This window comes from Gekko japonicus, unplaced genomic scaffold (assembly GCF_001447785.1).
Source record: "Gekko japonicus isolate JY-2015 unplaced genomic scaffold, Gekko_japonicus_V1.1 scaffold5418, whole genome shotgun sequence".
NCBI lineage: Eukaryota > Metazoa > Chordata > Lepidosauria > Squamata > Gekkonidae > Gekko > Gekko japonicus.
Genome location: NW_015173854.1, coordinates 40413 through 52966, shown reverse-complemented (window position 1 = coordinate 52966; position 12554 = coordinate 40413). Strand labels below are relative to the sequence as shown.

Here is a 12554-nt window from a genome sequence, read left to right as displayed (position 1 = left end):
AGAGTGTGGAAAGAGATACAGTAGGAGTGACAGCCTTCAAAGGCATCAAAGAACCCACACAGGGGAGAAACCTTTTGAATGTTCAGAGTGTGGAAAAAGATTCAGTCGGAATTTCAGTCTTCAAAGCCATCTAAGAACCCACAGAGGGAAGAAACCTTCTGAATGCTAAGAGTGTGGAAACAGATTCAGTCAGAGGGGCGATCTTCAAAAGCATCAAAGAAACCACACGGGAGAAACCTTTTGAATGGGCAGAGCCGGGGCCCAGCAGAGTGAAAGAAGGCCACGTGCCTCTCTTTGCTTCCAAGGCCACGTGCCTCCATTCTCGCCACCCTAACAAGGCAAAATTCCCAAAGGAAATGGAAAGGTAGAGACAAAGGAAATCTTCCAGGGTAGAAGCTTTCACAGGTCAAACCTCATGTGGTCAGGCAGAAATGAGAACAAAGATCGATCAGGTCTGATGGTATCTCTGCATCTACATGGCCCTTTTTGGCAACCCCCCTCTCACCTTCTGAACCAGAGACATGGGCTGATGGGTCTCCTTTCTCATTCCTCTCTGAGAAAGTGAGCTTTAATTAATGAGAGTTTAAACCCTGGAAAAGGTGGGTGGTCTTGAAGGAGCTTATATTCTGCTCTGCTTCTACAGACTAACACGGCAACCCTCCACAGAGGTGGAGAGCTTGCCTTGCAATTCCAGTCTTCAGAATTCAAGAGAATAGCTCCAGTAATGGAGGAAAAGCCTCAATCAAACCCACGTGCCTTTGGATGACAATACAAAAAGGTTTTGGAAAGACGGTTCTAACTGGAGGGGAGAAACCTTTTGAATGCTCAGAGTGTAGAAAGAGATTCAGTCGGAGTTCCAGTCTTCAAAAACACCAAAGAACCCACTCAGGGGAGAAACCTTTTGAATGCTCAGAGTGTGGAAAGAGATTCAGGCAGAATTTCTGTCTTCAACTGCACCAAAGAATCCACACGGGGGAGAAACCATTTGAATGCTCAGAGTGTGGAAAGAGATTCCATCAGCCTGGTGGTCTTCAGTATCATCAAAGAACCCACACAGGGGAGAAACCTTTTGCATGCTCAGAGTGTGGAAAGAGGTTCATTTGGAATACCACTCTTCAAGAGCACCAGAGAACCCACACAGGGGAGAAACCTTTTGAATGCTTAGAGTGTGGAAAGAGATTCAGTCAGAATTCCAGTCTTCAACTGCACCAAAGGACCCACACAGGGGAGAAACCTTTTGAATGCTCAGAGTGTGGAAAGAGATTCAGTCATAATTCCAGTCGCCAACGGCACCAAAGGACCCACACAGGGGAAAAACCTTTTGAATGCTCAGATTGTGGAAAGAGATTCAGTCAGAATTCCTATCTTCAAAAGCATCAAAGAACCCACACAGGGGACAATCCTTTTGAATGCTCAGAGCCAGGGCCCAGCAGAGTGAATGAAGGCCACGTGACCGTTTGCTTCCAAGCGGACTCAGCTCCATTCTCACCACCCTAATAAGGCAAAAGGACTTCCGAAAGGAAATAGGAAGATGGAGAGGTAGCATCTGAAAGAACATGGACATTTCCCAGGGCAGAACCTCATTTGGTCATACAGAAATGAGAATAAAGACTGACTCCTCACTCCATATGGCTCTTTTTGGCAACCCCCTTCCCGCCTTCTGAGTCAGAGAGAATGGCCTATCTGAGAAAGTGCGCTTTAACTCATGAGAGCTAATTTCAGAGAATGTGGCTCACTTTTACGGCCTTCAGACTCCAACAGATAATACTTAATAGCTCAATTTATTGAGGAAAAGCCTCAATCAAGCCCATGTTTATTTGGATGAAGATACAAAGAGATTTGGGAAGATTGTGCGAACTAAAATGATAGTGGCTGGAAAGAATCCCTGCGGTAAAAATGAATGGTTTGTCCAAATTAATTTTCTGTTTCAGTTGATAATAATCAATATACAAAGACTCTGATGGACTGGCAGAAACAAATAAATACATTCATATGGAATGGCAAACAACTAAGAATTCGATTTACGGTTTTACAGAATGAAAAATAACTGGAGACTTAGCAGTACCTAACAAACTATATCATCAAGCAACTGGTTTGGTTATGATTGCAGATTGGATCAATCAAATTAATCTCTGTGATATCTTTACACATCTTCAGTTTTATGATGACTGTCATTTTTTTTAGTTCCATGATATATGTTTTATTGTAAACATTTTTCCTTCTGGTTGTATCTCTGTAAGTGGTATCGTGAGGTATGCTTTGGTAGACATTATCTATCAGCTGATTCTCTCTCTGTGTGTGTATAAAGTGGTGTGTGTCCCTTTTAGAGAGACTTCTTCTGTGTTGGTTCATTGGATACACCTGTGGAATAGAGGGCTATTTCTGAGAATTCGTAGAGGAATCTAATAGGAACACTATACCCAATTGGAAAACACATGAGATGCACATCCTGATTCAGGAGGTGAAAGGAGGGTCCTTTTGGAGAAGTTTGGAGTTTAATGAACTCTGTACTAATGGATTATCCTCCTTTGGATAGCAGAATAATTATGGAGGACTCTGTGTTTGAATCTTTTCGAGATGGACTCATTTCTGTGTTGGGTTGTTTGTATGAAGTTTTAGAGCAGGAGTTCAGTTGTGATACCTGGTGATCTTCAGGCTGCACCTGGAGGTTGGCTACCCTAAGCATAGCAGTCAGTGCTTCTGGGCAGGGTTCTTGCTGTAGAAGCTGTAGGGCTCTTGCTGTAGATCCAAGTTCTTGCTGTAGAAGCTGAGTGGGTGATTTTGGACCAGTGACAGACTTTCAGCCTTACCTACCTCAGAGGGTTGTTGTGCAAGTTAAAAGGGGGAGAGGCGGATTATGTAATCTGCTTTGGTCCCTATTGCAGAGAAAGACTACTTTTCCTCCTGGGAAACCATTGTTGCCAATCTCCAGGTGAGGGCTAGAGATTACACAGAATTACAACTGCTCTCCAGATGGCAGAGATCAGTTCCGCTGGAGAAAATGGTGGACTCTGTGTCCTTATGCCCTGCTGGGATGCCCCACCCCCCACCCCATGACAGCCAATGTGATGTGGAATCAGGCTTCAGAGCACAGAAGAGTCTGCATGTGCCGGGGGAGGGGGGGAAGAAAGCTGGAGAGTGAGGGGAAAATAAAGGTAGGTTGATGATTGGCTGGGAAGGAGATAGGATTGCCAATTCCAGTTGGAAAATTCCTGGAGATTTGAGGAATGGGACCTGAGAGAGTGAGGTTTGAGGAGAGTTGGCACCTCAGACAGGTACAATGCCATAGGCTCCACTCTCCCAACCAGCCATTTTCTCCTGGGGAACCATTGTTGCCAATCTCCAGGTGAGGGGTGGAGATCACTCAGCAATACAACTGATCTCCAGGAGGGAGGGCAGAAGTCAGCTGCAATCAGAGGGGCAAGTAACAGTAGGTTGATGGTTAGCTGGGGATTGCCAACTCCAGGTTGGGAAATTCCTGGGGATTTCAGGGGTGGAGCCTGGAGAGGGTGGGGTTTGAGGAGGTGGACACTGAATTGACACAGTGAATTGACACTGAGTGCCCAAGGCACTCTCCCAGGGCCTCTTTCTAGAGCTCGTTGTATTTATTTCCACAACGAGCCTTATTCCTTGTCTTTTATAAAGTTGATACCTTCAGTACCTGGCATTACATTCTATGACACAAGTGGCCTGGCCCCAAAGTCCCCTTTATGTCAGACCCGGCCCTTGTAACAAATGAGTTCTACATCCCTGTATTAGAGTGTTGTATATCTGTTCATATTGATATTGTAATACGGAGACATAAACCTAGTATATATTCAGTACAATATTTACACATAGTCTTTGAAAAATCTTTACTTATACTGGTTGTTATTTTGTACATGGTGTTGTCATTTCTTTGTACCCTTGTGTGGCTGTGATCCCAGTCTGTTCGTTGCTGGGGTTTTGAGGGGGGCTGAATAGCAGGTGTCTTTTAAGAGGGGAGCGGGGACGGATTTGGGGCTTCTTATTTGATCTTGGTTTTCATTGAGGATGTTTAACTATCATTCAAAAGCCCCCTTGAACCAAGAAGAAACGCAGGATATTAGTATTTAATAAATAAGCACTGAGGGCCTTTGGAAATCTGCACATTCTGACACCCTTCTTCAGCTTCTCTGTGAACTGGCTAGCCCGTGGACTGTGCTTTGTTGAAAACAGCTATCGGTGGCTGTTGAAGCCGGCTTCCTGGAGTCAGCTATCCGTGTCAGCTATCGGTGCCTCTTTTCAGTGGCAGAGCACCTGGCTGTGCTGGGATTCTTCACGCACCATTTGCCATCTGAGAAGCCAAAACGATCCTTGATGACTGGAGATTGTGCATGGGCTTCAGTTTGCAAAGAGACGGTCAATTCTGGAGGGAGGCAGAGAGCTTCCATCCAAATGAATGCCTAAGGGAGACGGCTTTCATTTTTCTCTTCATGCTGGTTCTCTTTCCTGCTATGTTTAAATGGAATATTAAAAGTCTGCATTGTTTCAATTTCCCTTTATTCTTCTTTATGGAGAATGAATTCCGGCTAGAGCTCTTCGTTTGGGGGTGGTGGAAAAAGGATTGGCTAGCTAACTGGACAGCTACCCCTGCACGGCTGCCTTAAGTCATGAGCGCTCAAATATTCTCCTCCAAATTTACAGTGTGCCTGTGAGTGACACCCGAGAATCAATGTCCCCCCCCCCTGTCCCCTAGCCCCACTTTGGGGATTTCTCAACCAGATAGGGCCAGAACTATCACAGCATGGGGGGCCCAATTACCATCGTGGTTACTCAGAAGAGGATACCACCAGCTAAGGAATGGATATCAAACATCCGGCCCGCAGGCTGGAGTCTTTCAGTCCAGGACTCTAATCCGGCCATGAGCAGCTGGTCCTTACCTTCGTTGCCCGATGACAGAGGCTCTGCATTCTGTCCTGTATACTGTCCCACTGCTCACGTGTACCAGACGGTGGAAGTGGGAGGGCGGGCATCAGGGAGATGAGGGTTTCCCACGCCTGTACTCTGCAATCAAGCAGACGGCGGCCTTGAAATCTTGTGCCTTCTGTGCTGTAGGAGGAGAGTAGTGCCGACACTGTCACATCCGTGAGAGCAGGTCGGAGTGGGGAGCTCGTGTGGAGAGAGCCACCGCCTGGACCCTCGCTTTCAGTCCTTTGCTCCTGTCACCACCTCTGCCTGGGCCTGTGAAGCCTCTGCTGCTGCCACCAGAGTCCTGGCCCCTCACATGGGTAGGGGTCCCAGGGGACGCCAGAGCAGGTGGACACGGTCCATATCCTGATGCCGCCAGGGAGGCAGACGGCCCACAACAGATTGTCTCGTGAAGGGTGAGGGGGTGCGACTGAACAACAACAACCCCCCCCCCCAATCAGAGCAACAGTTGACATATTCCCCATGACGAACTAGGCCCTGGCTTGACAGCTTCATGAGAGCCCGGAGCAGCCAAGCCCCCTCCTGGCTCTGGGGGTGCGGGGGCGGGCACAAAGAAGCCTGGCTGGGTCTCCTTTGCAGGGGTGTGGGGGGAGACCCTCGAGATCCTCTCTGACCCTTGCGGGAAAGTGGCCTTTTTCATCCCCCCACAGGGGCCGGCTGAGCCCACTCCGTTCTTGGCGAAGGGAAAGCCGCATGGTGGCAAAGGGGGCTCCTGGAGGGGTGGGGAGGAGGGGAGGGAGGGAAGTAACTTGGCTACGGTTGCCCGCTCTGGGGTAGAAAATTCCCAAAGGTTTATTATTTATTATTATTATTTATTAAATTTCTACCCCACCCTCCCTACTAATGGGCTCAGGGCGGCTCACGAACGAGGGCACCGTGTGCCGATACATAAAAGCAGAATAAAACAACAATTTTACATAATCGTACATAAGAAAGTGCTCCATGCTATTTATCTTCAGTTAAAGCAAGATGGTGTCCTGAAGTCATTACACAATCCCGGTTCAGTGGTACCGATCCACCGTCCTGCTGTAGTTCGATCTTCGTAGAGGGCCAATCCCTCGGTGTTACCAGGGATTGTAGGTGATAGTGGTAGTGGGGGATGGAGCCTGGGGGGGTTTCTTGGGGGGGGGGATGGAGCCTGGGGGAGCGGAAGGACCTCCGTAGGATATATTGCCCTCAAGCCCACTCTCCAAAGCAGCTCCTTTCTCCAGGGGAACTGATCTCTGCTCGCTGGAGATCGGGGGTGAATCTGTGAGGTCTCCTGGCCTCACCTGGAGGTTGGCATCCCAGATCCAGGAAAGGAAAACAGGGAGAAGGCAGCTAATGATCCAGCAGGGGATGTCAGAGCTCTGCTATCTCCTCCCCTCTCCCTGCATGTGCAGTTCCAGGTATCTCTAAGGGTTTCCAGTGGACTTGGTGTAAAATGCCCTGTTTCCATCCCTTTCAGGAGAGGCCAGCAGTGTGGAAACGGGCGGGGGAAGGTGTTTCATGGCAGGGGAGCCTCTGTTGCTGGCTGCAGTGTCTGCAGGGGTGGGGGAAGAAATCCTTTGAAACGGCTTTTTGCTTCGGGAGTGGCCTGGGGAGCCTCCGGTTTGGGATCAGTCAGTCCAAAGGGATGACTGCATAAAACACTCAGGAGAAGATTGAGAGGAAGGTAATAGATTAAATTAAAATAGATTAAAAAGTAGTAGATTATTTTGAACTATGGTGCTGGAGAAGACTCTTGAGAGTCCCTTGGATTGCAAGAAGATCAAATCAGTCAATCCTAAAAGAAATCAACCCTGACTGTTCCCTGGAAGGCCAGATAATGAAACTGAAGCTCAAATACTTTGGCCACCAAATGAGAAGGGAGCACTCACTGGAGAAGACCCTGATGCTGGGAAAGATTGAAGGTCAAAGAAGACGGGCAACCTCAGGGGAAGGTCTCGGCCTCTCTGCCCTGTTGTTGGCCCTCCAGAGGAGCTGGTTGGCCGCTGTGCGAAAGCAAATGGAGGGCCAAAAGCCAAATTGAAATATAAACTAATTGTACATAAAAATAAAAGACCTGTATTTCTTACAAAGACGTTAAAAGCATATCAGGGCCCAACACAAGCCTTATAATATAGTAAAAAGTTACATATGTCCAAAAGAAAAGAATAGTGACCTAATGTGTTCTGACCCAATTGGGCCTTTTTCAGAGGGGTTGGGGGGGGGGAGTTGGGGACTAGATGACCCTGGAGATCCCTTCCAACTCTGTGATTCTTTGATTCTGAAGTAAAATAAAATCCTATTACAATCAAAAGACAGTACACAAGTAGATATATGACCAAAACAGGAGTGCTGTGAAGGAAGAAAATAATATTTCAATAGCAATTTAAAATGCTTTGTCTAATAATGATCTATATTATCGGAAAAGCCAAATTTATGAAGCCCCAAATGTATTGCACTTACTCCCAAACATTTATTTAAGGTGGCTTACAAGGGGCAGAGCCCACATAAAACATAGTAAAAGCAATAAAACCTTAAATAACACAGATAAAAATAATGTGCTCCATGAAGACAAGATGGTCCCCAAATCAATCTCTTGATGGTAACAGTCAGTTCTTTGGGGGTGATCTTATCCTGTAGTTGGTCCCAAGTACGTCCGGTGGTACCAGTGCCATGTGGCATTATAAACGGTCTTCCTGGGGCCGTCCCTTGCCCCATTGTTATCCACAGCGTTGGTGGTGGTGGCAGTGGCGGCCCCTATGCGAAAGCCTGGCGGAAGAGCTCCGTCTTGCAGGCCCTGTGGAATTGCATAAGGTCCCGCAGGGCCCTGATCTCCTCCGGGAGCTCTCTCCACCAGGTAGGGGCTGCCACCAAAAAGGATCTGGCCCTGGTCGCGGCGAGCCTTGCCTCTCGGGGGCCTGGAATCACCAGGCGATGTTGTATACCCGACCAAAGTGCTCTTGGGGGTATATATGGGGAAAGGCGGTCCCTCAGGTATGTTGGACCCTGGCCACGTAGGGCTTTAAAGGCAAGCACCAGCACTTTGAAACGGATTCGGTATGCTATTGGCAGCCAGTGCAGCGCTTCCAGCCCAGGCCAGATGTGCTCCCACTTGGGGAGACCCATCAACAGCCTGGCTGCCGCATTCTGCACCAGCTGCAGCCTCCGAATCTGTGCCAAAGGCAGCCCCATGTAGAGAGCTTTACAGTAGTCTAGCCTCGAGGTGACCATCGCATGGATCACTGTAGCCAGGTCCTCGTGGTCGAGGAAGGGGACCAACTGCCGAACCAGAAAAGCCTGATCGGGCAGTGGCTGCCGCCTGGGCCTCCATAGACAGGGAGGAATCCAGGCGCACTCCCAAGCTCCTAACCTCCGACGTTGACACCAGTGGCGCCCCATCGAAGGTCGGGAGAGGGATCCCTAACCTCGGTACAAAAGGTACAAAAAGAAATCAAAAGACACAAGAAAAGTATTCCACGTGAGGCCTCCCAGGATCCAGGCTTGTGTGTCAAATGAAGATGCACACGAGTTGAAGGATGTTGCTCCTGTGTGTCTAGAAGTAAACAATATGGAAAATATTAACTTGTGCCACAATGTAAAATTAACTCAGTTGAACAGAGTCAGAGTCAGATAAAGAAAATACCTTCCAATTTTGGTCACCTCTGAACGTCTCCTGTCTCGAGAACTCTGGGGTGGCTACGGGGCAGCTGCGAGTTGATGGCCCCTTCCACCCCCACACAAAATGGGGAGCAAGCGAGGGAGAAGAGCGGGATTTCAAGCGGAGGCTCTGTGCTCCCTTCATGCGCTTGGGGAAGTCTCGTGTCAGGGTGGAAAGTGTTTGTGGATTCTCACGTTGTCCCGCGACTCCCTCACAGGCAGTGGAACAGCACCATTCCCAAATATCCTGCACTGGACCTTCTTCGGGGTGGTGCTGAAGCAGCCGCTGTGCTCAGGTCAGGGGAGGATCCCCCTCCGGGAGGGATGCGGGAAAGAACTCAGGAGCAGTGTTCCCTCTAAGCTGAGTTAGTGTGAGCTAGCTCACAGTTTTTTAGCCTCCGGCTCACACATTTCTGTCTTAGCTCAGGAAGGAGGGCTCCAGAGCAAACTAATTTATGCATTACCCAAATCGCTCACTCACAACTTTAATGCCAGTAGCTCAAAAAGTAGGATTTTTGCTCACAAGACTCGACAGCTTAGAGGGAACATTGCTCAGGAGGCGCCTGCTTTGAGTAGGGTTGCCAACTCCAGGTTGGGGAATTCCTGGACATTTGGGGGTGGGGCCTGGGTTTTGGGAAGGGGGAGGCCCTCTGTGGGGCATCATGCCAGGGGGAGTCCACTCCCCACAGCTGCCACTTTCCCCCCAGGAGATTCGATCTCTGTGCTCTAGAGATCCCACCTGGACGTTTGCAATCCTCTCTTTGTGGCTTTTCTCTGCCCCGCAGCTTCTGGTGCGGAAAGACCCCCGGCCGGCCCCTGGGGAGGCTGTGGAGTCCACTCGGTCTCCCGCCCTGTGCAGAGGAGGACTCTCTCTCTCTGTTGCACTTTATCTTGACTGGCCGGTTACGGATCAGAAGGGAGCCACTGCGGGAAAGGTGGGGAGGGCCGGTCTTGATTCTTGGCATTTCATGGGCGTTCCTTGCAGTCCGCCTTTCTCGCGGGGACTTAGCCCAAGGCGGGTGCTGCAGGGCGAGTCGGGACTCAGGACCCTCCCCTGATTCAAGAGAGGAGAGATCCAAGGAACAAGGCGGCGGGGAGGGGGGGAGACTCCGGGAGGGCCGCCCAGGGGGGCAGGATTACTCCCGAGGAGCCCCACTGAGCCGCAGAGAGGGCGTCGCTGGAGGCAGCCTGGCTGGAGACTGGTCCGCCCGCCTGGGTCCGGGAGCGGGGAAGAGGGCGGGGAGCTTTTTCATTCGTGTGTCCAGCACCGCGGGGGTTAAAGGGACGGAGCTGTTGGCTGGAGAGGCCGAGCGAGGCGGGGGTGGGCGGTGGGGGGGAGGAGAAAAGGCTCTTCCGCTTGTGGGTGTCTTAGATCGTGGAAGAAGAGAAATGCGGCTGTTTCCGCATCGGGTTTTCTCCACTCTGTAAATGGGGGGAGAAAGTCCAAGCAAATTCAGTATATGGAACTGGGGTTCAATTGCCAGTCATTTGAATTCTGCAAAAGAGAGAGAGAGAGAGAGAGATCCTGCTACCAAATTCCTGGACAATTGAGGGAGGGGGGGTTGGAGCCTGGGGGGGGGGAGATCAGTGGAGTGCAAGACCAAAGAGTTTACCCTCCAAAGCTGGCATTCCCCCCCGGGGGTGGGGGGCTGATCTCTGTATTTTGGCAATCAGTTATAATCCAGGGAGATCTCCAGGCCCCACCTGGAGGCTGGCAACCCTGTTAGGCATCAGTTTTGCTCCGCTGTGTCACTGGGGGTGGGGGGGATAATCAGTGTCTTTAAGTACCAGGGGAAATGTGGCAAACTGGAGTTCTGTTGCTTGAGATTTTAGGTGGTTGGGGGGGGGTGAAGAGCCTTAATTTGGTCTGTAAGTGAAAAAGGTCCTTGTGTGTGTGTGGGGGGGGGTAACTCCTGCGTGAATGGGAATCAACTGCAGCCCCATCCTAAGACCCTAAGACGCAGTGGCAGTGTGGCCGGGGCTGCTAGTGGGTATCCGAGACCCCCCAGCAGAGGAGAGGGGATTTTTCATTTTAAAAAAATCAGTTGCTGAGACACAGAGAGCCTAGCAATGCCACTGATGTCCATGGAAACACCACCAGTGCCCGTGAGTCCCAAGCACAAGGCAACTCTCTCAGGACAGGCAGAGAGCCATGCCCCCCCCACATCATCTGCCCACCTCCAGAAGGCCAGGAGGGACAAAGGGCACCTGGAAACACATCACTGTAAGGACGGTGGCCTCACCGACAGGACCCCTCTAGTAGGAACATAAAGAGAGCTCTGCTGGGTCAGACCAGTGGTCCATCTAGTCCAGCATCCTGTTTCCCACAGTGGCCAAACCAGTCCTCTGGAAGGCCAACAACAGGGCAGAGAGGCCTTCCCCTGAGGTTTCCCCCTTGCTCTGGGATTCAGAGGCTTAGTGCCTCTGAATGTGGAGATTCCCATCAGTCACCAGGGCTGGTAGCTAGACTTACCCTCCATGAACTTACCTAGTCCCCTTTGAAAGCTGCTTATTCCTGTGGCCATGACTACGTCCTCTGGAAGCAGACTCCACATTTTAAACACTCTCTGTGTACAGATGTATTTCTTTTTCTTTTTCCTGAGTCTGCTGCCCATCAGCTTCATTGGATGCCCCCAAGTTCTAATATTTTGGGAGAGGGAGAAAAATTTCTCTTTGCCCACCCTCTGTTGCGGCAGGACATCCCTCTGCAGAAGCCGTGCTGATTTGTCGTCAGCAGGCTTTGTCCGATGTAAGTAAGACACAGGGAGGGGAAAACCAACTTGACCCAATACCTGGAATTAAGAACCACAAGAGTAAGAAAGAAGCCTGATAAAGAGCCAGTATTAAAAACCTAGTGTAAAAACCAGAAAATACCTATGTGACTATCACAGTTGGAGTGTCCCCAACAAACTGCAGTCTGCCTAACCATTGATGATACTGTCTTTGATTACAGATTCTACTAATATGCCTGGGACCGATGTGAGGCTGACGGGCCTGTAATTTCCTGGTTCCCCACTGAATCTGATGTAACATTTACTACTCTGTCTCCAGTCTTGTGGTACAGCGGCTAAATTTCGTAAGGGGTTACATCTACATGCTAATTCTTAAGAACTCTTGGGTGGGTGCCTTCAGAACTCTGATACTATGGTGGACCTCCTTAGGAGATGTCTACAATAGTTCATACCACTCTACGATTATTAACAAGTCCCTCATCGAGGGACGATTCCCGGAAGCGCTTAAGGAAGCGATGGTCCGCCCTCTCCTGAAGAAACCAACGTTAGACCCGACCGAATTGGCCAACTATCGGCCGGTGTCTAATTTGCCCTATTTGGGCAAATTTATTGAGAGGGCGGTGGCGACGCAGCTCCAGGGCTTTCTGGATGACGCTTCTATCCTAGATCCACTTCAGTCCGGCTTTCGCCCTGGTTACGGGACAGAGACAGCGCTGGTCGCCCTTACTGACGACCTCCGGAGGCATCTGGATCAAGGGTGTGTGGCGGCACTGGTGTTGTTAGATCTGTCGGCTGCGTTCGACACGGTCGACCACCAGTTGCTGACCCACCGCCTCGCCGACGTGGGGATTCAGGGACTTGCCCTTCAATGGCTTGCCTCTTTTCTCCAAGGTCGGGGACAGAGAGTGGAAATCGGGGAACAGCGGTCCCAGAGGCACCCACTTGAATGTGGTGTTCCTCAGGGGGCAGTGCTTTCCCCGATGCTTTTCAACATCTATATGCGCCCTCTCGCCCAGATTGCCAGGAGGTATGGGCTGGGTTGTCATCAGTATGCAGATGACACCCAGCTCTATCTGATGTTGGGTGGCCGGTCGGGCTCCGACCCGCAAGATCTTCAACAGGGACTTCAGGCTGTGGCTGAGTGGCTCAGGCTGAGCCGGTTGAAACTAAACCCAGCGAAGACGGAGGTCCTGGGCCTGAGTCGGAACGGTTTGGGGTTAGGGCTCCCTCTCCCGACCTTCGACGGGG

The 12554-nt window shown here is 50.3% G+C and overlaps 1 pseudogene; it reads left to right on the top strand.

Moving 5' to 3' along the window:
• The first annotated feature begins 4 nt into the window (after positions 1–4).
• The window catches only part of LOC107120846, a 23526-nt pseudogene continuing 10976 nt past the window's right edge, over positions 5–12554 (top strand).